Source organism: Athene noctua, chromosome 13 (genome assembly GCF_965140245.1).
Source record: "Athene noctua chromosome 13, bAthNoc1.hap1.1, whole genome shotgun sequence".
In the NCBI taxonomy this organism is placed as follows: domain Eukaryota; kingdom Metazoa; phylum Chordata; class Aves; order Strigiformes; family Strigidae; genus Athene; species Athene noctua.
The window spans coordinates 12,272,522-12,298,523 of NC_134049.1; the positions used below are offsets into that span (position 1 = coordinate 12,272,522).

A 26,002-nucleotide genomic window follows, 5' to 3' on the forward strand; every position below is an offset into this window, starting at 1 on the left:
ATATGTTACTTCGAGAAAGAGACTGCAACCTGAGTCCTCACACCTAAGGGCCTAAGGAATGGGTCATAGAACAGAATCTCAGCTGTAGATATCTGCAGTGTGTCTTGGGTTATGAACATGCTTTTTGTTTCTTTTAAAGATCACAAAACATTTATGGTTGATTTCTGAAAGGGAAGTAGATATTTCTCCTGATTTATATCTGCTACCATGAACCCTTATGGTGATTTATGAGTAATAACACCCTCACCAATAACAGTCTTTTGCTTCAAACTCTAGTTGGGATCAGCAATTTCTGGGAATACTTTTGGTAGAAGGAAAAAACTGTTTGGGAAAATGTTAGTTTATTGTAAAACCAATAACAGAAGGTCTCCGATTAAGAGTAACTGCCAGATTTTAATTAAAGGGAAGCAACAATTGAGTATTTGAGTCACATCAGCTAGAGATGAAAAGGAACAATTAGAGGACACAGCCAAACCTCTGCTTCTTTTGATTTGTGCCTTTGTGCATTTTTGAGTTTCTGAATCCTCTCCCAGCATGCATACATGAAACAGGGTACTTGGAAGGAAGGATGCTTCATGCCAAATTGCTAATCCACTCCATAGTTGCCTCTCCACTGGAGCACACTATGTTGTCACCAGAGACAAAACTGCAATGGACCATCAGCTGCTGGCAATCCAGATCCCCTGCCACAAGAGAGGACAACTAGTGAGGGCTGTTAAGTTGCCCTTCACTCATCAGCTTGCCCGGCCCAGGCTCTTCCCACAATGGTGGGCTATGAACTTGGGGCACAACCACTATCTACACGAAAGTTGCTCCTGGAGATCCTTCCGCCTTTTTGGATGAGCAAACAGTTCTGTAATAAACTGACCCAGCTCAGCTGAAATACACTTTTACTGAATGGGGAGGGATATTTTTATTACCTTTCAAAAGTTTTAGGTACAGCTAACAGCAATGACCAGAGCAGAATTCTTACTGAAAATGTTTTATTCCTACCACTAAACCTGATTTTTCTGCCTTTATCTTCCACTTAACCAGTGCCAATATATATCTCAATTCTATCCAACACATGAGGTTTTAACTAAGAAGCAACAAAACAATACTGCATCTCATGCTCAGTGGTCAAATGGGCAAGCCAGTTTAGCTTGAAATGATTCATACTAATTTCCTTCTGATAAATTTCATAAAATGAGGCTGAGTCAATGTTTGCTGTCACTTGGAAATGGAAGGGCACAATGTTGCCATGTTTGGAAGATGTAGCAATATAGTCAAGAGTTCTGTCAATATATTAAGAGAGGTTAAATATCAATTAAAATGTCAAATACATTACCTCAAATGGTGATTCTTCTTAAGTCTTTGTTTAGTGGTTCTAAACACCACTGAAACTGGCAATAACACTGCTCTGTGCTAAAAACCTCATTATTCAAAGGTGGAAAACTAATGATTAAGGACTTGTACATCCATCAGTGGCTAAAAAAGAAGTGACTGTGGCTCAGTTACAGACTCTTAGTCACTTTATTTTTATTAGTTATTTTCAATGCTTAATGTGAATCCTGTGTGGCCATTTTATAACATTTGCAATGACCAATTTAAAAATGTAGACATCTAAAATTAGTTTATTATTACAATTATTAAAGACTTCTGTTGAAGTGGAGCCCAGGGATCAGACAATATAGGAACAGAAGCTGATTGGGCAGGGAAACTCATAATCCTAGAAGGGCAGACAGCAGAAACCTTTGCAGTACATGAAATGAACTCAGTAAGAAGTCCAAGCTCATGAAGTGCTGAGTGCTTATTAATAAGAGTCATTCTGGAATAGTAAGCCAGTTATAACAAATTGTTATAGCGTTTTAAGACTGAAAAAGCTTGCCTCAAAAATGTTTTTGAAATATATACTTTCTATCAAACTATTTCCTAAGACTATAATTTCCTTTTGGACCAACACATTTTACCATTCTTTCATTAGAACATAAATAGCAAATACACTATTGATCTGCAAATGTAACACGGTTCTTCAGTAAATATATCTGAGCGATTAAGATAAATTCAACTTTTTTGTAACCCAACACAATAATCCATATAATTGATACGCAGAGAAAAATACACTTTTAACCAACAATGATAGTAGTACAATGCCTTGGCAGCTGCATTAATATGATTTATTTTCTTCCTTGGGATGAACCAAAACTGCTGTTTCCTTCTTAAAATTCCAGATTTTTACCTGAGCCTTTCAAGTCTGCAGAATTGGAACAGAAACTTCATGAATTCAGACATGTTTGTGAAAATCCTGGCATGCTGTGGTTCTACCAGGCTAGGAATAATATAAGAGGCACTTCTCTTATTTGGTAATATTGCTTCTGGCCCTGTTTGGGAGACAGGTGTGTGAAATGAAAAATAGGAAAGAAAGTTAAACTGTTTTTTTTTTTTGTTTGGTTTGGTTTGATTTTTTAAAACCCCACACTTCTCCTGTGCTCATGCAAATACACGGACAGTGGCTTTCTTCAGGGACAAAAAAGATGTCCTTATCTTTCCAGATAACTACTAACTGCCAGCAATTACCACAAATCTATTGTTAATATCAAAAGAGGTTGAGCAGGACCATCAGTGGTAGAGGAAAAGGAAAGCCAATTACTATTTTTACTATTACCGAGTGTGAGGGTTTTTTCCTTTCTCTCATGAGAAATTGCATAATTACAGTCCATAACTTCTGTGCTTGGGTTTGAACACGCAAAGCTATCTACACTTCCACAGCAAACCTTAGGACACAGGCAACTGTGTAAACTCAGATTTATCCAAAAAGTTGTCATACATAAACAGTTTGCAGCTGTTGGCCTTTCTGCCAGCTAATGAGACCTCTACTAGCAATATCTCTAAGGGGAATGATTACATTTATCCTACCAGCTCAGCTCGGCATTAGGATATTACATACTTGCCACAGCGATAGCCAAAGCTGGTAGAAGACAAGTTCTGGTGCATGGATTCACATTTCATCCTATTCGAAACACCCAGGGCTTCCTCCTGATGACTGTGGAATAGTCACTCAGCAAGTGGTTTGTCCAGGTACTCCAGCTTTCAACTCTCTAATGTCTTGTTTTCACTGCACTCTTAATACTTTAATCTCTTCTTTTGCCAGCCACCTCTGGATACAGAACTTTTACTTGATTAAAACTTGGCTAGCCTTCCTCTTCTCAATGTATTTGCTGTTGGGAAGGGAGCCAAACTCGAAGTCCTGAAGTCTGCTTGGCACAGATGGAGACTCACTGCATATCCACATGCACAGAGCAAACCTTCCATTCCCCACCATTACTAGTTTGGTGTTGAGCTGATGTTTTTCTCATCCTCCCACGATTTTCAATTTGTGCAGCTCACACATTGCCATCAATTACACTCCTGTAGCTTCTCTTAACATCCTACACAAGTAAAATCAGGAAACCCTAGACGTGATTCACGCTCTGCCTTTCCGTTCAATGGCAATGATGTTTGACAGAGATGCCCTGCCTGTATTTACACATCAAGTCAGTCACCAAGGGAATCTTTCAGTGCTTATGATACTTAAAACTGAAAAATACTTTTCCTTTCTATAAAGCCTACATATAAAAGGTCCCAAAATTTTAAAAACACATTAAAGAATTACCCATTAAACTGCCTCCAAGATAGGTAATAACGCAACCTCTGTCCTACAGCTGAATAAACAGAGGTCCCAAGAAGTCAGCAGTATCCAGGTGAAAAAGAACAGTATCCATGGAAGGATCCTCTCCAGCATGCACAACACAGAGAGGTTGTTACCACCACTGTCCTACTGAGCCTCCAGTTCCAAGTTTGGTTTACAGGGATCATCCAGAAGAAGCTAACATGGTGAGCTGTTCCTTCTTTTTATGAGAATGTGCTAATTCAAAGCCAGACATGCAATTTTAGTGGCACAGATTAATTTGGCTTAATGCTGGATAGTCATCTAGATGCCAATTTCTGTTAATCTTGCAGTAACAACATGGTTTCCATTAGAGTTTAATATTCACGTATGGAAACTGTTTTCCTTAGCAATAATTCTCATTGTCACTGTATTTAATGAAAACCACACTGGAAACAATACACTCATTATGAATCACAAGTACAGGAATTATAGTACAACCATCCAATGCATGAGAGACAGCTACAGTCAGGTACAAATACAAGCTAACAAACACACCAAGTGCTGTATCCAGTGCAAGCGACAATATTTGGAACTCTTTTGAAGTATTTGCATAGTAAGAGGCTCTGATGCCACGGACCATCTATGGAACAGGCTCCCAGGCACTTCAAGGAGTCAGCCACTGCCTGTTTCAAATAAGCCTCCCCATAAGTATGCCTTTACCCTTAAAGGGAATGTGAAATAGGAAATAAGCTCCTTCGCTGTGTGCCTGAGAAAGAAATCTACACTGGCAACAGGGACACCATTTTTCCTCCATGCTTAAAGGTCAGAGAATATAACCCACTGTCTGTCTCATTCTGCTAGTACAAGAGACAAAAATGAGCCCAGGGAAGAAATCAGTTCACAATTCACTTGACCTTGTTGAGTGGCAGAACATCCACTCCCTCCTGAGGGCTTAAATTCCCTCCAAGGTGGAAGATGGATGAACCATATGAAGGAAACAAGGCAACACAAGTCTGGTCCAAATGCAACCCTCTATGCAGGACTGGGTAGGCACTTGGGTATCAAGGGAATAGTCAAAGTCCTCAAAAAGAGTCTGTAATTCTGCAGAAGTTAAGGTAGAATACCATCCAGGCAGGTATATTGTATATACAACTCCCCTACTTTTAGCTGGTGTTGGAAAGTAGTGGAAGTAGTTTCTAGCACCAATTTTTTTGAGCATTGGTAAGCCCATACCATTTCTGCAGGCAAAGATGATGTGGATTCCTGAGAAACCCAAAAAACCTCTAAGGGCATGTGAGGTTCATGCCTCTGACTCTAGAGCACACATTTTTTTCATACAAGGTTTTCAAGCTGGTATCCAAGTCCCCATATATACTCCTCCTTGCCTCAGTAAAAAACTGTAAGTACTACACAATCCTTACAGAAAAGCGAGCTAAGACACAGTGTTCAAATAACTGGTAAGATCACACAAGAAGTCACCACTACTTCTAAGTATACACATCAGGCCCTGACTTTCTGTGCTTAGCCAACTTGGTGCAAATGTGCCCACCATCACAGAATCCTCTCCTTACTTTGGAGAATCTACCTTATCCCAAATTTCAACATGACCTTTATAAAACTCTTCTCCTTGCCTCCAAACCAGCACGACCTGCAGAGATGCAGCATGCTTTCCCAGAACTCAGTGTACTCTGTGGCTGGACACCCCCCCTACGGAACTGACTGTTGTCCTGTAGTGCCCAATAAAAGCTGTTCTTCCTTGTAACTCTGAAAACACTGTCACTTCCAGTATATACAACAGCTGTCAGAATCCCAAAAATCCAGCAAGAAAAATAAATAGCTGAAACACAAAGCATAGTTACTTTCTGAATCTCTTGATTTTCATTACACACACCCTGAAAGATTAAAAAATAAAGTCTCTCCCTGATATTCACAATACTAGCTGTAATGTTGCTGGAGCTGATAATGTAACACTCCTCAGAACACAAGGTCCTAATAGCACAAAATGAATGAAATATACAATACCTTTTATAGGGCATACTTTCCTGATTTCTGGGAATATTTAAAGATACTTGGTACTGAAATACTGCCAGGCACCCAGAGGTCTAGCAACTGGCCCTGAATAACATTTCATAAGATCAGGACTAATTGTGAGAACCAGATTCAACCATGTGCCTTAGTCTTTGTGAAGTGACTGAGATTCACACAGATACACCCAAATTTTAGTCATGGCACCACCAAAGCTCAACAGAACTTCTCAGTGACTCTTTCAGCCCACACTGAACTGTGCAGGAATGCACTGCCCCCATTTTCAAACAGCTTAGCTGTTATCTAACCAGGGTTTGTCTGTTCAAGTTGCCCTACTCTATACCTTTCTGATAAAAAGGCCTTTGTGAGGCCAGACCTCTTCATGTCTGTAAACCTGCAAAGGCAGCAAGATCCTGCAAATCATTAGAGCTTAAAGGAGTGCTTTTGCTATCTTCTTTTTCTCTTTGTTTAATTACCCTGCAGGACAGCAATTAATGGAACATGTGGAATCCCTTCCCCAGCATGGCCAACTCTCAGCTTTAGCTTTCAGTTTTTCTGCAGGGCTTTTATGTTTCCTGGGAACCCTCCCGTGGTTTTCTAAATTTAATGGATGAATCATTTATCTGCTCCTTTACTAACTTGCCCACACACAGACAGTCCCCAAGATGTCAAGAGCCTTACTTTAATGCTACTTGCATTGGATTTACACTGTGCTAATTCACTGATTTAAGCAGAGCCTCTTACAGTGTACAAGTGGCTGCCTAGACAGTTGAAAAGCCCTAGAGATCGAGACCTTTCATGACTTCAGGGTAATTGTCCTCACCCAAGCTAGTAAAAGGTCGCTTCAGATACCAAATGCATTGAGATGAAGAGAGCCCACAATGTTCTAACAGCTTTTTGGCCTAGAAGAGGCTTTAACCAAGGCCCACAAAAACATGTCAGACAGGCTATTAACACTGCCAGCAAAGAGCAGACAACCTCTGGAAACCCTCAGAGGTTTGGCATGGGCATCTCTGAAAACCACATTCAATTCCAATGCCATTCAACAAGGATTTGTGATCACAAGCGTAAATATTCACCACACTGAGCATACCTGAGGAGACACAGTGTTCACAGTAATTTAAAGAAATCTGGAAATAAGTATACTGGTTAGCCTCATAGAGCAGATATTCATCAGGAATGCTCTGGGTATCACTGATCTTGCCTTGTAGCAAGAAACTGCATTAAAAGACCACCTGAAGTTCTTTCTAGCCCTAATTTTCTAAGCTGTTATGATAAAGCACTGGGATCTAAGACCTCTGCAAAGGAGATAAAAAGCAATACCCTGTTTATTTGACATCTGCTCTTTGTTCAGCCTGACATCTTCTATGCCATTAACATGGCTCCTCCCTTTCAGCAAACCATTGCTTCCCTAGATGACAGCACATTAATAAATCCTCTCCATCTAACATGACATGAGGAGTGGCTTAATTAACTGGAGCAGAGGAAGCAGGGTATCATCTACATGTTTACTCTACTTTGATATGCTAACAGCCACATTCCAGAGAGCTTCTCCTGCACACTCCCCAGCGACAGGAGCCCAGGCTGCTGCTGAATGCAGATCTCAAATGGGCAAAAACACAGTTCCTTTCTGCATTCCTGTTTCTCTACTTAAATATGAAGTTTGGGATATTTAGTCCAAATCAAACCATCATTCCCAAATGTAGATTCCCAAATCCTGGCAGCTAATTTACCATCTGATTACAGACATCATTACACAGTGCCAAAAGTCTTCATGCTTATGCATATGCATCAAAATACATGGACTTAATTACTCAAAGTGAGATAAATTAAACAACTGTACTCCTGCTAAGAAGAAAGGCAGAGGAAGAGCTAGCTAGGTGGATCAGAGAGGAGGACTCCAGTTGGGGAGTGACTGATGGACTGGATGAGTGAACATATAGTGCTGGGAAGTATAGAGAAGCCTGGCATAAGTCAAATTTAATGAACAAGGGAGAAAGATGGAAAGAGATTAGGGAATGAGAAGAGATGGGGACAGAAGTGTAGCAAATGGAGATAGTATGGGTTTTCCAGAAGTATTCAAGAAACATGACTTTGATCTCTTAAGCAGCAGGGAGTCACTTCTGTGGGAGGCAGGGGTCAAGGAGGGCAGGAGATAAGATCAGAAAGGAAGATGAGGTCTCTGAGAACTTCTGTGTGTACTTACTGCTGGAGAAAAATGGATATACAGCCCTGGCTCATATGTCTCTGGCATTATGGGATCACTTGAGGAAAGGGAGAAGCTGGACTGCAACAAGGCCTGTTAAGGACATGAAAGTATTCAGGCAGGGAGGCCTGTGCCTTAGTGTGGGCAGAAAAAATGGCACTTAGCATAAGGAAAGAACAGCTGTTAGAACTGGTATAGAAACAAGTGGGATACAAACTATTGAAAGAAAAAGAGACAGGCATAGGGGACAAGGTTGCTCAAGGGTATCTTATGCCAAAAAAGGAATCGGATCCCGCAGAAGTCAGGAGAGATCTGATGCTTTTGAAAGACTGCAGGAACACGTGACTGTGAACTCAAAAGAAAACATCACCAACTGTGAAACCAAACTGTAAATCAGGATTTGGATCCTGGCCTTTGAAAGCCACCTCTGCCTGGGGCTCAAAGTCATTTGGATTTGAATGTCTTCTGTTGGCCTCATTTTGTTAAGTGGATGTAGACTGCATTGCAGAGATGGACCTGCTGGTCCTTTCTACAAACTGCTGCAGGATTACGCAGGATCTTCCCTTCACACATGCATGCAAATATTGTAATGATAATATGCAAAAGTAACCTATCAAGGCAACAAGGAGGACGCAGCACTGGATTCAGGGTTTGTGGAGCTGTGTGAATAACTGTCTTTCACTTCAATGGCTGAAGCAGAGAAGCACGGGATAGAAATGAATCCACATTTCTTACCTGCTGGATGGCTTGACAAGAGAAGAGTTTCACCTTCTCTAAACAGCCTTCCTTTCTCAGATGTTACTAAAAATCAAATTTATTTCAACATTTCAGTATTTTCATTTTGACCCGTCCTATTTGGTGGAATAGGCCTGAACTTAAAAATTGCTTCAGTGTCCCCTAAGATGCATTTTTCAAGAAATAAATAACTTGTCAAAAGACAAAAAAAAACCAACAACCAGCTCTGCAATCAGAAAGGAAAGTGCTTGAGGGCTATTGTGTCCCATGATCACCACTCTGCCACATGCCTATGTTAGTCTGCTAACACCCATCCTGTTCTGGGATGGGTTGCCATCTGAAGGTCATAATCTTCCAAGAAATGGAAAAGCAATACTGGCATTGTCTGCAATAGCTGCAGCTTTGCAAACGTAGGGTTCCAAAACCAGCTTTGAGGCTATTTTCATCTTGCTTTTTCAGATGAGTTCTGTGACCTCCAGTTTTGAATTTGTCAGTTGGTCCCTGCAACTCATCTGAGCCATCTGCTTCAACAGAGGGCTGGAGTTCAGAGAGAATGAAGGGGAATGAAGGAAAAGATCAAATCAGAGCTTTTAATGAGACTGCTAAACAAAGAGGAATATGGAATTCAACAGCAGGGATCCTGGAGCCTTCAAATTCCTCAATATCTCCCTTCCAGAATGAAGAGACAAGGTCAGACTTGGCAATAAATCAGAAAAAATATTTGGAGTCTCTGTACCAAACAGCATCTGCTTTAAGAGCTAACAGTCAGGGTCCAGCATTCAGTTCCAGTTTTTCTCTCTCGTAATTGCAAACACTAAGAAACTCATGAAGCTATTCAAATAAATTAAAAGATTCTTTTAACAGTTTCAAGAGCTTTACTGAGCCATGCCTATCTTAGCCTGCTGTGGTGTTGCTTGGGGGTGGGTTCATGAGCAAGGATCAGTCCTGAAATGTTACACAACATTCAGCAGTGCAGAATGAACAATGTTTCAGTGTCTGGAGAGTTTCAGCACAGTCTGCTGAACGGGACAGTTTTGGAGATGGCTGAACACCTGTGCTGCTGATGAATGGCATTCTTCCACAGCTCTCAATTAAATTCTTTCCACGTTCTTAAAGAATGTTCTTAAAGAATGACTAAGCAATTGTTACTCTCAAAAAGTGAATGAATCTATACTTTTGAAACATGTTAATATTTAAAGTGTATTTTATTTTCAGGCCCTGTATGCGTGTCAAGCTGTTCTCTTGGCAAAATAAGAGCAGCTCAGGCAACTAGCAGAGCAGGCCAGCAGAACGGGATGATTCACAGTAATCAAACTTTGAACAGATGCTTTTCCAAATTGCTTCTGTGATACTTCTCAATTACAGCTCCTACATCCTGACTTACAGGGCTGTCTAAACTCCTAGCTTCACTTTGTCAAGCTGCCAGCCAACACACGCACTGATAAACTTATTTAGCAATTCTTGTTTCAGCCCTTCTGTTTTAATTCTTTGCTGAGTGCTGACTTAACCTTACAGCCTGCCTGACTTGAGAAAACTGACAAACCTGGGGTCTGCGACTGATAATGTTAATAGAGTTGAGCTACTCTGTTGAAGTCAGAACTTGGGTTGAAAAGTTTGTATCACGCAAGAGAATGAAGCTGGTCCCTAATACCTCAGCACTGGCTACTACCTCTGCTGCCAGGAGTAGGAGTGAAAATGATCCTTCCACGTGGGCGGGCAGGAAGAGGAGACTAAGGCAATGCCATGGCTCTGCTTCTCTCCTTACACAGTACCGCAGGCAGCACATTTGTTCTGGCAGAGCGTGACAGTATGGTGGAAGGGGAGGTGATAAAAAAGCTCCAACAATTAATGGCTTAATTTTCTACACATCTGCACTTCCACTTGGCGTTTCTGATGTAAACGTGGGTGATGCAGTCTCTTCCTCAGTGGCAGCATCAAAGGGAGAGGGCTTTCTCCTTGACACAGTTTCCTAGTTTTCAGAAAACTTCCAAAACCTTAGTATTTCTAAGATACATATCCTCTAATTTGACTCAAATTGGCCAATGGGATAAAAAGCTACTAGGGAAAGACTGTCATCGAGATAAACAGACATAAGCACAAAGCACACACGCCAAATTAGGTTAAAATGGCTATTAACCTGAAGGGCCCTCCTCTGGGTTCCCAAACAGAGCTGTTCTGCCATCCACTCCACGGGATGGGAAGGACCCGCATAGTACTTTACACAGACATAAACACATCACAGCACCAGCGTGACAGAAAACAAGTAATGGTTAATTTCAGGGGTAGCTGGAGATATTTTTAAGATGGCCTGAATCTACTTTCTTTAGTACCTCTTTCTCTAAATTACTCAAAAATAAAGTGTCACTTTTAAAAGTAACACAAGTTAGAGAGAAATTTTCACCAAGAAAAAGAGCAGCATGAGCTTTTCTCACACTTAATAAAAAGAAATCTCTCATGTGCAAACTCAAGCTCCTGTGAAAGAAAACACAAATTTGGATGAATAACGTTGAGCTCCTTGTGATGACTGACAGCAGCCAGAAGAGTCTCTGGTGCCTCACAGACACAAGTCAAGGCACAGTCCCAGTCCCGAGGCCTTTATAGTCTGAATTCAGAAATGACAGCACTAAAGAACTTACTGTCACAGTATTCTGCAGAAGCCAGTGGGACATTTTGATGCGCAGGTGTTCATGTTATGTTATTGCTCTAGGTCTTTGTGCTCGAGTATCAGGACCAAAAGGGGAGAACTGCCTCTTCTAGTCTCATGCACCTCTAAATAAAACACCTAGCAGAAGCTCCTATATACTTGTATGCTGCCTGCATGACATTTCCAGGTCTGAATCCAATCTGTGTGTCCCTGACTGAAAACTACATGCTGAGTGTGCACCCTGCTTTGTAGCAGTTTTCTCAGCTGTCAAGCCCCACTCAGTAAGTGGCTCATGGAGAGAATTTGCAACGGTAACAGCTGGCCTTTCCAGCTACGTAGCTAGGATATTTTTGTACAAGCCTGCTTTGGTGCCCAGTGGCAGTAGCCTCCTGTCAGCTTGCCATGTAATGAGATGCGTTTCCCAACAAAGCTACCTGATTAATGATAGCATAAACAGCTTCATGGCACTCACAGAAAACAACTTGAGTATGTATTACATCCGATCTATTTGTACCACCATGGGCTTGATCAAAATCTTACTGAAATCAATGGGAGCATTACCACTGACTTTGGAGAAGGCACAATAAGCCATTTCCTGGTTTCTTTTACTTAGTTCCCACCTCCAGAAGTCTTAGTCTTTTTTACATCAGTGTACAGGCAAAAAGCTTTGTTTACTTCAGTGCTTAGACCGTGTTGTGGCTCACAGACACTGGTGCCTGAGTGGGTATTCTGCATCTCTGTAAACACACCAGTTCATTGAACAAATGTGGACTAGAATTTTCCCATGTTGGAAAATGCAAGAAGTGACACAAATAAAGATAAAAATAGAAAAGAGAGGGGTTGTTCTGAGATACTCAGTAAAAAGTTATCACTTCTAAATCTGTCATTCGGACAAGAAAATCCCAAGGATCTAAGCAACACAGCAAACACACCTCTGCACTACAACATAAGCTGCAGCAGTCAAGAGTTGGGGCCCATCATGGAAAGGACCAAATGCTCTCAGAATCCAGGGCCTTTGCTGTGAGCTGAGAACATAGCACCCTTCCCCGTTCCTCAGTTTCAGAGAGACATCCCAGAGAATGCAAACATGTGAGAGGGCTGTGCCAGGAACCTCTTCTCACTTTGCTCCACAGAGGGAGAAGAGAAATGGGAAGACCCAAGTGAGACAGATAAACACATAGAAAGAAATCTGGAGCAAATCAGAGAACATTATGGAAGAAGGAAGTGAGACACAGGGAGAAAGAGACCCAAAACTGAAACATAATTACATTATCAGACTCTCATGTGGCAACTGACATCTCTGAAAGACAAAGCTTAGGACTTCAATAGTCCTAAGCAATATTTTCGTGTTGCAGGATTCGAGGCCCAGGTTCAGAAAAGCATCTCTACTTCAGATGCTGCTTAAGTATGTGTCCAGATACAGAAGGTCAGGCAAGAGTCACAGGGAAAACCATCTGGAAGGACAGAGCAACTTCAGTGAACAATGTTGCTTCTCTGAAGTCCAAGTCAACTGACATTTGTAAGAGGTCATCAAAGGGATTAGAAGGAGCACCAGTACTTCCCCAGAACTGTTCAGGAGTCGAGACATAGGGTGAGAGAGGTGTAGCCAGGAATTTAATCCATACTTGGACCCAGACAAGACCAACGGGGAGGTAGTACTTTCTCTCTGACCAACAGACATAGCTAGAAAAGCAAACAAATTAGGGCATAGAAGATAAGAAACATGACTCTACAGGTTTCTTCAACAGAGATAAAAAATATAAATTTGAGTTAGAAATATAACGTCAGTGTTTTACTTTTCTCTCATTTCAAGAACAACTAAGTCTGGTTAGATTGATGGACTCATTTTAGAGCATCAGTTTAACTCTCCAATAAATAAAAACATCCACAACGAGTTTCCTAACTTACTGGCCAGTTTTCCTATAAATAACTGCAGTGTTTACTCTGTTTGTCTACTACAGCACAAATATTGCTGTACATGCTAGAGCCTGATAGATGACATTATTAAAACCAACAAGTAGATCCTCAGCAGAACATTAATGTGTACCCAGCAGTCTAATTATGGTCAGGCAGAGCCTTAATGCAAACAGATCCGGCAAAACAGCTCCACAAAAATGTATGACACAACTACGTAAAACCAACAAATATCTTCAACCTGCTGACTGCTCATGACCACTAACTAAAGTAGAAATACAAGGCTAATTCCAAGCTAAGCAAACACAGAAATCCTTAGCATTTTACAAAACATGCTGGAAGAGTACAGAAGAAGAAAGATATTTGGTGGGTTGGGTCTAGGATTTATTTTTTTTTTAAAGTTCAACATATTTCTATCAGGTAAACTAAAAGTTAAAAAGACTTGTCAGACTAATTCAGACAAACACCTTGCAGATTACAGGATTCTGAACCTGAAATTTAAAAGTGTATATAGCAGAATCCCTATGTCTAAATAAAATTCCAGGGGTTCAAAGGATAGTTTGTATATACACATACATATATATATACACACCTCAGTGAGACTTCGGCTAAAATTTCACCATCTCCTACAGTCACCTTCCTGTTGGCAAGAAATTGATAAGGAAACCCCAGTATTTTCTACAAGGAAGACCTGTTCAAGTTCAGGTATGTAGAATTCCAAGTACTCTACCATGCATTTAGAAACTAATTTTTTTCCAGGATGGGCATTATCCAAAGATGTATACATTCACATAAATGGATATAGAAATGCAAACATATGTGCATGCACAGATATATTTACATATTTTTGCATTGGTCTAACCAGGAAGCAAAAATAAACTAAGAGAGGGGACCAATTTCTCTCTAGTCTGTATCCAAACCCAGAGAATCATTATACCTCTTCAAAATAAATATTTGCTCAGAGGAAACAGAAAACTAAGTTAAGCCTCTAAGAGCCACTGATCACAAATGCCTCACTGTATTCACTCAGGGTTAATGAAGATTGGTGTAATTTCCCATCTAGAAACCCATGCAATCTGTAAAACAGCTGAAAAACCAGAAGATCCTACAAAATCTAAATCTTTCACTGTATACCAGTACTGTTGATTATTAATGCCTCCTGCCTCCCTAGAATGTGCAAAAATCATACTTTTGACCTCATGAGCCTAAACATTTCTCCAAAAACACAAGCCCAGAGGCAACCTTTGTTCCCTGCAGCATCTGACTAAAAATTTGGAATTGGCAGAAATATAATGGATCTTTTATCAGTACTTTTTCCTACTTACTCTTCAGGCTGCTGAAACCAATTATTTCTTATGTTCTACTGCAGTGAAACTCCATCATAAGCTTTTAGAAAAAGCTAGGAATGTGAAGCCCACTGCATCTCCCCCTTCTCCTTGTCTGTTCTGGCAGCAAGTGTCTTCAAGAATTCCAACAAGTCACTGAGCCATGATCTTGCTTCCTTTCCTAGAAGTCATGTTGGCTTGCTGTTATCTCTTTTTATCTGTTAGGTCTGTTTGCTCACCTCTACCCGTTTAAACTTTCCCAAGAAATGAGGTTAAAAGAATTCTTCTGGATTTTCTGGACATTAAACAGAGAAATGTGAATTTGCTGATTCAGCAGGCCAATCCTTAGCTGAGCATTGTGTCCATGCCAGATGTTCTAAGGTGAGGCCAAAAGATGACCAAAATTATCCCTAAGACACCAGTTCTGAGAAAATTATTAAGTTACCATCTTATCTCTGGACAGAGTCTCTATGGAGTAAAAGAACCAGCTGGAATGGCTGACATGATTGCTGCCTGCTGTCTGCATCATCCCTCGCTAGAGTTTGCTGTCAGGCAGCAGCTAAGGCAGGCGCTGCTCCAAAAGGGAAGGAGAGCTGAAGTTGAGCATGATTAAGGCAGGTAGAGGCAGTGGCCTCACTGACAAAAGCACAGTCCCAATGCACCCAAGCAAGGGGAGCAGAGAGATTCTTAGCAGAGCTTTCTTGAAGTGCTTTTCTCAGACACCTGAACCACTACCTAAGTGGGCCCAAGCAGCTGAATTCCCAGGAGGGCTTGGGAAGCACCCAGGGCCCTGACATTTGCCACCCCTGTAACGTAAATGCATCCTGTATCCCCCTGAACTGCCAGGGTTTACAATCCTACATGTTATTACAAAATGATATGGTGCATCAGCTTAGTCTTCTATAACTGTTTCATCGTCTCTTTCAACTTCCTCTGTGCTCTCTAAACGTCTTTTCCACTTCTACAAGCAACAGCTACTGAAGAAAGTTTAGGTCCTTGATCCCTCATTTTTTATGATCTACCATTTAATAAACCACAGGATTCAGTGTTGACATACAGAGTCCTTGTCCAACAGTGAAATGCAAAGTATTAAAAAGAGAGCATGCTGAAATATGTTGGATTTTTACCTACATGGCATGACTTTTCAGGTGTAGGGTATTCAGATAAATTTCCATTTAACATTTAAATTCACTTCCACTATGGGCAACAGAGCATTTATACCACTTTTAATGGCCTAGTTGAGACCTCCAAGTAGGTGAGATTTACTTTTTCATATACAACTATAGCAGAAAACAGTCACAGCTGATCAGCTTAGAGTCAGGAAACTATTAAATACAATTATATCACTTATAGTTTGCTGCATTGTAAACATTACTCAAGTGTGGGACAGAACCTCTAAAAATAAGACTGTATTTTTAGATGCTTAAATACAGCTGTGACCACAGATCATGAAGCATTCACCATCTTTAACCCCTCAATTTTGCTGAACAATTGTGAATACAGCACAAATCTAATTATGAAGTGGGGTGGCCCTGTAAAATACTGACTTTGTCAACAAAGTGGAGGCGCTTCTCTCTTAACACATGATGGCAAACCTAGTCTGTGCACTCTTGGGTCAGCTCAAAATTTCATCACCTCTCCCACAGCACCTGTCATGAACATTTACAGCCATGAATTGAGCTTGTACGGGATCATAGCTGGAGCAAACTTCCTACTTCATTTCCAGCATGCTGGTAAACACAGAGAAGATCTTCAGTGGTGCAAAGTCCGTTTACAAGCCCAATTCCTATTTGCATTAGGTGTAGCACAATCACAAGTGGAAGGCTTAGAGCTTGTGATGAAGCAGTGGAAGTGGGAGAATTGTTAAATAAAAACCAACAACATGCTTAGCCCCCAGCCAGCTCTGTCCTTTGGCATATTCCTTCACATCTCTAGGCTTCATTTCCTCACTCAGTACAATGGGGATAATTTAACTTTCAATCTATTGAGTGCATGTGGTGTAGCAAAATCCTTCCAAGACCAGGCACCCTGCAAGACAGGCTAGGTATTATACTAGGTCATGTTACCAGATGGTTAACCAAAGCTGAAAAAAACCCAAATGAAAATCAGTGTAAATCAAGCTTCTTTCTTAGGGGGGGGTGGGGGTGGTGTAGTTTTCTGCACACTTCCCAGTGCTGTTTTCTTGGTTATCAGTAGTAAAATCTCATCTCTATGTTATTTAAAACTTACTCTCAAAATTGCATTTAGTCTTGGCAGCTGCAAGACTAAAGAAATGTAAAAGTACAGTAGGCAACTGTCCTTCATTTCCTTCCTTTACTCTTACATATCCTGTGTGCAACTGGAATGCTTCTATTTGATTATCCAGTGGAGCAAATGCTACAATGAATGCAATCATGCCTTATTACCCTACATGTCTGTAGCCTATTGCACAGCTATGTACAGATGTTTTTACACAGCTTGGTTTTTTAGCTACAGGGTCTATAAAACAATAGAAACTATCTGAAATGTTTTCAAGCCAGCAAAGGATAAAGGCACTGTAAAGCAGTCAACTGGATAAAAGCCATCTATGTCTGACAGGAGGAGAAGAAAAATCTCAGAGGTTTCTCAATTATAAATGCATCAGCTTTCTTAAATGATATGTAATTGCAGTCTGCAGCAAACTGACCAGGCTGGAACGTGTAAGCAGAGGTAAAAATAAAGGCCCAGGCAGTGGAAAGAAGAAACACAAACCTCTGGCCTGTTGAAGGGTTGCATCATTATTTTACTGACCTGAAGAACTGGCTGCTGCCCAAAGAAGCTGAGCTTCCAGTGGGAAGGCCTGAGAAGAGGTAGCATTGCCTCCAGCTGAGGGGCCTGGACTGAGACTGTGGCTTAGCCCCCAGCCAGCTCTGTCCTTTGGCATATCCCTTCACATCTCTAGGCTTCATTTCCTCACTCAGTACAATGGGGATAACAGTTCTGATCTCTTTGGTAAAGAGCTCTGAATTTTACTGAAGAAAAGCTCTATTTACAAATTCACTTCCTTCTTTCAAGAAATTCTTTTTTACAAATAAAATGAAAAAAACCCAACCCCTCAGTCTACTGTTTAATGGCACGGGTCTATCAGGAAGGCATAGTGAATGAACCAGTAAGGCACTGGGTTGGAAGTCAGGACATGCAAAATCTGTTCCTTTCTCTTGCATAAGAAACAATGAGCAAACGCTTTTATGACTTCCATGTTCTCCCTGTTCACCTGGTCTGAAGCATGTCATAGTAGAAAATCCTGCTTTCTGTTGCAGAGAATCTTGGATTGGCATTTCTAGCACAGACAACAATAGCAAGCAATAGGTTATTTATAGCGTACTGACAGCAGGTTTGACACTGTAGAAAACAAACTTTATTTCTCTTTCCACAGCCTTATATTGTAAGAGAGAAGGGAGGAAGCAGGATGAGCTATGAAAGCAGAAGAGATGATTTGGTTTATGTTCATTCTTGCAAGAATCCCCCAGAGAAACAAATCCTCAGCAAAGGGAATTGATGAAGCTGGGGTGTGAAGCTGGTGAAGCAGTGCAGAAAGCATGTAAAATCTGCAATTTGCAAGTCTCCATTTACAGGGATGAGGCAAGAGACAACAGCAAAAGACAGAAATGGTCTGTCTAGAGAGCTAATATAATGAGATTTTTCTGCTCATGTCTGCCTCAAAGGCTTTTTAGCTTCACACACACAGTAGCACGGAGCAGATCCAGAGCTTTTCTTGACAGTTGTTTGGCAGTGTGTGCTTAGCTGGACATCAATTAGGCTTCTGCCTTCAGCTTGTCTGTTTGCAAACACAATGACCACTTTCAGAGATAAACAACAGCAATTTCTTTAAATTGTGATTAAATGGTATTTAGCCATAAGCAAAGCCTTTGTCCTCAGGCAGTGTTCCACAAATCATCTCTAATTTAGAAAATAATCAAGGCAGAAAACTGTCTAGGAGATATAACTGTAATTCAGAAGTATATTCAGGTGAACTAAAAACATAAGAACTGTCTGTTGCACAGAAGAAAAAGAAACATTAAAAAAATATGTTTCTGATCATTTTTTACTCCATGCTAGTAGGAATATCTACTGAATCGCTTCTGAAGGATGCTATCGCATAAATTCATTGGGAACTGTTAGAACAGCAATAATGAGTCCTTCTCCCCACCATGATTGCATGTCAAAGCCCCAGACATAGGAAGGGGGTGAGGGGTATAAAGATGGGGAAGGAAACATCTTATGCAGGTATCTGCCCTTGAAGCTAGGAGACTGAAATTCCCAGGTGTTTTGTGTACATGTCTATATAATTTCACACAGACATAAATGGCCCTGGAGTGGAATGCAGTACATGTTTGCACCCGTACCAGTCAAACTGCACAATGATCTAACACATAAAGTGAGTTATGACATGGAGCTGAAATGAAAGAATCAAGTCAGAGTATCAGAATAAATATCAACAAAGTCATGACAAATATTTTGCCTCGTGACATACTCCTTTTAATAAAGGCAACAGAAAGGAACTTAGCTACACAATTTGACATTAGGCTAGGATTTGGTTTGGAGTCCTAGATGCCTGATGAGAAGGTACCATAACACAATTCTTGTAGCCAGTGAGTTTTTTGAAGATATCTTTCATTCAAATAGTAACCAGCACCCACCTTGTACAAGGTGAGATGTGATGGCCTGAAGGATATTTACTTGGAAATATGTTGCCTGGTAAAGGAATATTATGATTCCTTTCCACAGCATTTTAGACGGTTGTTCTCTTGCCTTTATCAAAACACATTACCACGAACCATTAATGAAACCATGGGAGATGGTAAAGTTTTCAAGCTAAAATAAGCTTAAGTTTCCTGCACCAACTCTGGGGCGAGTCACAATAAAGACGACAAAAGCTCTGGCATAAAGCCTGACTGGAGGGTTTGAGTAAGCAATAAGAAAATCGAGATTTAAGATCAACTAAGTTACACTAACAAACAAAAGCAGGGTGGTAAGCTGATGAGAAGATTTTGAACATGCTGCCTTACAGCTGACAAAGATTGTGTATGTATTTCAGCAAGCAGGCTTAAATATCCATGAGCGTTAATTACCAATACCAGCTTGATGGTGGAGGAAATGAAAGACCAGGTACAGTGTAGGCAGTCTGTTATTCCTCCCTGCAGACAGTGTTTAGTTCCAGACTATTGAAAACAAGGTAGCTTCCAACATACACCACCACTGTAAGGTCTATTGTTTTATCTTGTGGGATGGGTGCTTACTAAGAAGACAGACAGATAAAAGTGCTTGAAGTGACAGAAAAAAGTGGAAAATAAAAGTGCTCGAAACACATTTTGGGGCTACAAAAGGAGAATGATGTATGGAGGAGAAATAATAAGGAACTGCTGGAGGTTTATGAAGAACAAAGTGTAGTAAACGTAGGGAAATTCCATGACCTCAGTGGGCAAGCCATGCGGTTAGCATGATGGAAGACAGACCATCCAGGACTCTCCAGGGAGAGCAGGCTCTTGGTGTCCAGGCCCAGCTGAACAAAGAGAAGATGAAGGAATGAAATTGAGCAAGAACTTCTAAGAGCTCTGAACTACCACCAAAGAGAAATAGGCAAAAAGGCAAGGGAAGGGGGTTGATCCTGACAGCAACTCAGGGTTTGTGATACTTCAGAGCTAGGGACTGGAAACACATGGAAGAGAGAATAATGACAAACGTACAGAAAATCTGTTACTAACCCTCCCTCCACTAAATGCTTTAATTTGTTTTAATGACGCAAGTTAATTCTTGCCCCAAGACATGAAACAGCAGAGATGAAGAAAAAAGTTGAGATAATGAGAAATTCGGGTGATAGAACTCACAGATTAATAAAATTTAAGAACAGAACAGACTGATTGGTCACCTCTTTTCTACAAAAAGACCTTGTAATGGGACCATATAAAAGATCCGAACTAAGGACAGTATCTTGTGTTTGGCTACTATGTCTCTTCCAGAAAGACAGTAATTTTTCAGCCAAGGAGACCAAGAATCCACCACCGCCCTTAGTATATGGAATGAATAAGGGAAACCCAAACAAGACTACTGAACTGCAAAACAAACACAAAAGCAAATGAAATTCAAATGCTCTACTTTCTGTAACAATAAAACCAGAAATTAAGTCTCTCTAAAATAGCGTCAGCACTTCACTCCATCAACTACACTGAACACATTTTAAGTTTTCATATAAATCAGTGAGAAAGTTGATGTATTTAACAATAAACAGGTCATCTGTTACAAGTGGTTTGGCCAGCTTTTTTATTTTTTTTTTACAGGCTGGATGAAGGGGAAGAGATTGTGTATATATGGCCTTTGTATTTTCTATTTTACTTGTCTTTCCAAAAGCAGACAGGTCAGCTTCACTGTGGTTTCTACTGGGTTTTGTTTTCTAGCCCTCACAGACTATTGTTTTGCAAAGCTTTAAAATATTTCAGTGATTTTGAATGCTCAAATAGCTTAATAGACACATCAACTGATTTTCAGAAGGTACAAAGGACCATCCTCAGGATATCAGGCTTTCCAAAGATGTCTCAGGTACCTCAAACTAACTAGTCTCTCTAGAAAAAACACTCAGCCAGTTTTTTGACAGAGGTCCAGAGAAGAGTTGCATGTCTCAGACAACATATAAGAACAGGACCAGGATCCTGACCCCACTGAAATCACTAATAAAAGTCTCACTGAGTCCAGTGTAAGCAGGATTTTTCTCTGGCCTTTAGCTGTGAGCCTGAGAACAGCTGTGCACATGTGAACCAGCCTGGCTGAAGCCATGTCCCTGAAACAAGAAGGAAAAACACACACAGGACACTGAAGTGAGGAAGAGCAAGGGTTACAGAGGCAGGAATTCCTGATTACTTGAGTGGCTGTGCTCATCCCAGTGCTTCTATTAAAATATATGCAATCTTATATTTCACTCACTTGGCACACAAATTTTTAGTGGGAATTTGGAAGATGAGAGATTGCTAGTTGGTGAAAAGAAATTGGAAGGCCGTTGTGGGTAGGGTGTGGCCTGAGAGATTGTAGTGATGAATATGCCCACTAGCACAGTTCTGCACTGTCTGGGTTGTGCAGCTGAGCATTTATTCCCTAGCAACCAAAAGGCAAGGGAAAAAGTCTTCCACTGCACTACTATGGCTCCCTTCGGTTTCATAAAGCCAGCAGCCTGACTCTCCACTGCCCTACACAGCCACAAGTGACACAAAAATTTGCAGTGCTGCAAGGTCCCTTTCTGTCACAAACACCAAATCAACTTGACAGTGTTTCTTTAAGGGACATTTTAATCTACAGGATGTTCATTTTAATGCATTAAAGTGTGTTTGATTTTGGTCTGAAGGACAGTCCCAGCCAGGCTTTTGCTAAAGGCAAGAACAGCTTCTCTAATGAATTGTTTTAAGCAGCAGGTATTTCTATTTATTCTGGCATCAAATAAAAACCCGCCCTGGAATACACAGAAACATTCAACACGAACCACTATGGAAAATGTTTTTAATGTGAGAATTCCTTTTCTTTTCCACTCACAGCAAACCAGCTAGTCTTTTCCCTTTCCTTGGGGATTAATTCTCTGTTGTGACACTGTTAAGGGACTGGAATCAATATCACATAGGGAGGAAGATTTAAATGAACAGTACAGAGTACAGGCAGGACCGACCAGAACTGTTACTTGCTGTGGACAAGAGGCCACCTGACTGCACAAGCAAATGGCCAAGGAAAAGGTAAAAATGTGCAGTCTTTTATTCAGTTGTTTTACATGGAATGAAAAAAAAAAAAAAAAAAAAAAGGGATGAAATCTACTTGGAGGTGTAGACCAAATGTCTCATTTGCAAAATCTGGGCATATTTTGAACACTTTACTATGATAAACTCATAAGAAGAAAGCAGGATGTAGCTACAAAGGGAGGAAAATTGGCTAACAGCATCATAACATGCAGTGCTCTCTGGTAGCCCTTTTCACCCATAGCTCTCTAAACACTTCTGAAAGAAGGAAAGGACTAAGATATGAACACACTGGTACAGCAGAAGGATGTCATCTTGTGCAGTCACCCAGCAGTGCAGTGGCAAAACCAAAACCCAATTTCCCCATTCACATAGCAGTGTTTGGAAGACTCAAGAAAAAGAACAGAGATTATGGAAGGGTTTATAATCTTCAGGACTCTCAGTAAATTATCTTTGAGCCCTTTAATTAAAGGCAGCCAGGAGATGGGAAGGTTTTTCACAAAATATTGATTCACTTGTGGAAACAGTCTGGAAAACTATGTTTCTCAATCACCTCCGCTCTGATGCTCAGTTTTCTCCAGGCTGCTATTCCTTCAACTAAACCTGCCCATCTGCAGTACATACACTACACCCTGCTCCTTTTCCCCGACATCAAGCCACAGAAAAGCACATGTGACTACAGCAGAGGTAAAGACATTTTTAACCAGGGCAATTTAAGGATATTTAAGACACATTCTCATTTTCCATTTCCCAATTCCACACTGCCCCCACTTTTATTATTAGCTGAATACAGGGAAGCTTCAGCTTGGATCTGGGGTAACATGTACACTGAGGAATCAAGGCCAAGCTTTGCCTTGAAATATGCAGGATCATTCCTAACTAACCGTAAAGCTGCTTATTTGGCACTAGCAGTGGAAATATTGAACGAAAGGGGCATTCTCAATCTGCTTATGTCACAGAAAGGTTGGATTCTGACAATGTGCAAGGCTCCAAGCTGCAGCCTGATATTAATAGCTAGACATTAAACTCTCAATTTGGCTGGCTTAGAGGCAGCTCAATTGGAACTAAGATTTTTCTGCAGGAAACGGCAGATCTGGTTAGTGTCACATCACGAGAGATGAGTCTGAAGCAGCAGCAGACTGCAAATTTTGACTGGTGTGTGACAAGGTTGTGTCGCACAAAGCCAACCTTCCGTGCTCCAATTGCAGAGCGTGGCGGAGGTCCCACCACCGAGGCTGTTGAAACACAGTCGTTGCAGATGTAGTGCACACAGGCATATTGTTTTCCTTCCATCTACCTCCTTTTTAATTCATCCGTTCTTAGGGCTGACTTACACAACCAAGCAGGGCAATAAGCATTAACAAAGTATTTCTTAAACAAATGTGGTTCTGTTTCTTGATGCAGCCAGTGGGGTATCACCCCACAAAGACATACCTACATATTTTCACCATTTTTGAGCTTGTTTCAGCCATTATGTAACCTTCCACACTACCTTGGCAGCTAGGCCAAGAAAATTTGAACGAAGTCCCCAGAGCAACTGGTTTCAGTGAGGGGCCCCTGCCAGAATACAAATACAAACCTCCTGCTGCTGTTTTCTCTCTGTGTCTGCATGGCAGGCAAAGATTCCAGACAGGTTTTTCAATATGGATCTGTTTGAGCACAAATGAACACCTCTTATAAGCTATTTAAACTTCATAATCCCACTTCCGAACAACAGCTGTGCCTCAATACTTCCACCAGGGAAAGTTTTGCTTCCATATTTGTCACAATGTAAAGAAAATCAAGGCACTGTCACTAAAAAACCTGTTACCTACAGCGCTCCGAATCCTCTTATTTCAGTACACACAACCTAATAGATTCTTTATAGTCTCTTAAACATGACTAAGCAACATTAGATTCTGGACCTGTATTGCATCATATACATCATATATCACACTGCTTTATATGAGAACTTCTTAAGCTGTGCAATCTCCTATAGCTTTGCAGTCAAAATCCTCATTTCACAGAGGTAGACAAAAGCATTCAGAATGTAAGCAACTTGCCAAATGTCACACAATGAGTCAATGCCAGAGCTGGGAATAGAAATCAAGAGTCTAGAGTCCAGATTCTCTGCCTTATATAGAGCAGTAGGCTCAGCCTCCTAATTCAGGAGAGCGCCTGATTACCAGAAGGATGTTTCTTCCTTTACAGGATGACAGCATATATTACAATGGCCAGCTTCATCCATAAGTAGGTTTAAAAACATACATGCATCTGCTGAGACCATGTTCTTCATATATTAAAGCAAAGTATAAGGCAAGAAATGAAAGCAAGGTGCTGTTCTAGAGAACTTTGGGAGTGTATAACCTCAGCATCCCTGTCAAAACCAAATGCAACATCACTCTTTGGACTAACTTTTTGCTTTCACAGGCAGTCTTGCTGATTTGGAGGGGACTATCTGGGAACTGGAGTGAGGAATAGGAATCTGGCAACAACAGAGATGTCTCAAACATCAACAGAATCCTTCATAAACCAGTATGGTATACCAGCAGGCATCCGCCTACTTCGACTGTTGCACTGCTATTTACATAACCCATATAGATATACAGAGTATGGAACAGTGACTATTAAAAACATACTTCTCTACAACTGACACCTATTTTTTCCTATTCTGACTAAGGAGAAAAACAAGAATGTTAAAACTTAGCACTACCAACACTAACCACTTTCTCAAACCAGTTGCATGGCACAGAAGTACATTCCTTAATTTATCCTTCCTCTGCTGTCACACATATGCAAATGACACTCCAAGGCCAAATTCCCTTCTGGTCTAACATCTGTAATATGAATGGATTACATATGGGCTAAATTTCATCAATAAAGAAAAATTACATAGTTATACTACTGATACAATACCTTTGGCAGAGAAAGAAGAATGAAGCTAATACAGTGCTATATCCATCCACAGGAGGCAGAGACAATGATCATAAGTAAAATAAATCACAAGTATATGATATATCCAGGGCATCAGACACATAATTATCAGATACTATCCTACGGATTTAGAACACACATAAGAACTCAAACATGAAATATCTGTTTTATGAATAGGAATCCCTCAAAATCCAGCATTTCAATTTCATACTTCACCATTGCCTTACTCCTTAGCAAGCTGATGACCAGAGGAATTGGTTATCTTCTTCAGGCTCTACCTCCAGTCATTAAGCATAAGAAGTATTTCTCAAGGTAGGGACAAAAAACATATCAGAGTGTGATATAAACTTGAGTGGACTTCCTTCAGATGGCACCCCTACCAGAATAGTTCCTCATTTTATAGTTTTGAAGAAAACTTTCAAAATATGCTGCCAGTGTATACAACACAGAGATAAGGGCTTAAATTGCAGATGATCTGAAACAACTGCAGTAACTCACCAATTTCGGTACAGACAATAATGCTTAAAAATGGATGTTATCAAAATATTTACTTATTTCAACAGTATTTAAGAAAAGATGGTATCACATGATGGAGGATTTAATCTGTACTCAGGGATAAGGCACAGTGCCTCTGGGTTCAGACAGCAGAAACAGTGGGGCATAGAAAATGTGCAAGTGAAGACACTAGTACTTTGCTGCCACATAATGAAACCATCAGGGGAGGAGGAAGAAAAAGTAGGATTGAAGAGAGCAAAGAAGCCAGAGTGGTTTTGTCCCAGGAACATTCACCTTCTAAATATCTTGGAAAAACTACGCTGGTAAGAATAACAAATGAGTTTAATCTTTACTGCGCTGATCTTCCACTTTCTCCACTGCAGCCAC

The 26,002-nt window shown here is 40.6% G+C and overlaps 1 protein-coding gene across 1 annotated transcript in view; it reads right to left on the reverse strand.

Annotated features, from left to right (window-relative positions):
• The window catches only part of ADAMTS17 (ADAM metallopeptidase with thrombospondin type 1 motif 17), a 196,480-nt gene that overhangs the window by 123,611 nt on the left and 46,867 nt on the right, over window positions 1–26,002 (reverse strand). The gene's annotated exons all lie outside the window — the stretch shown is intronic.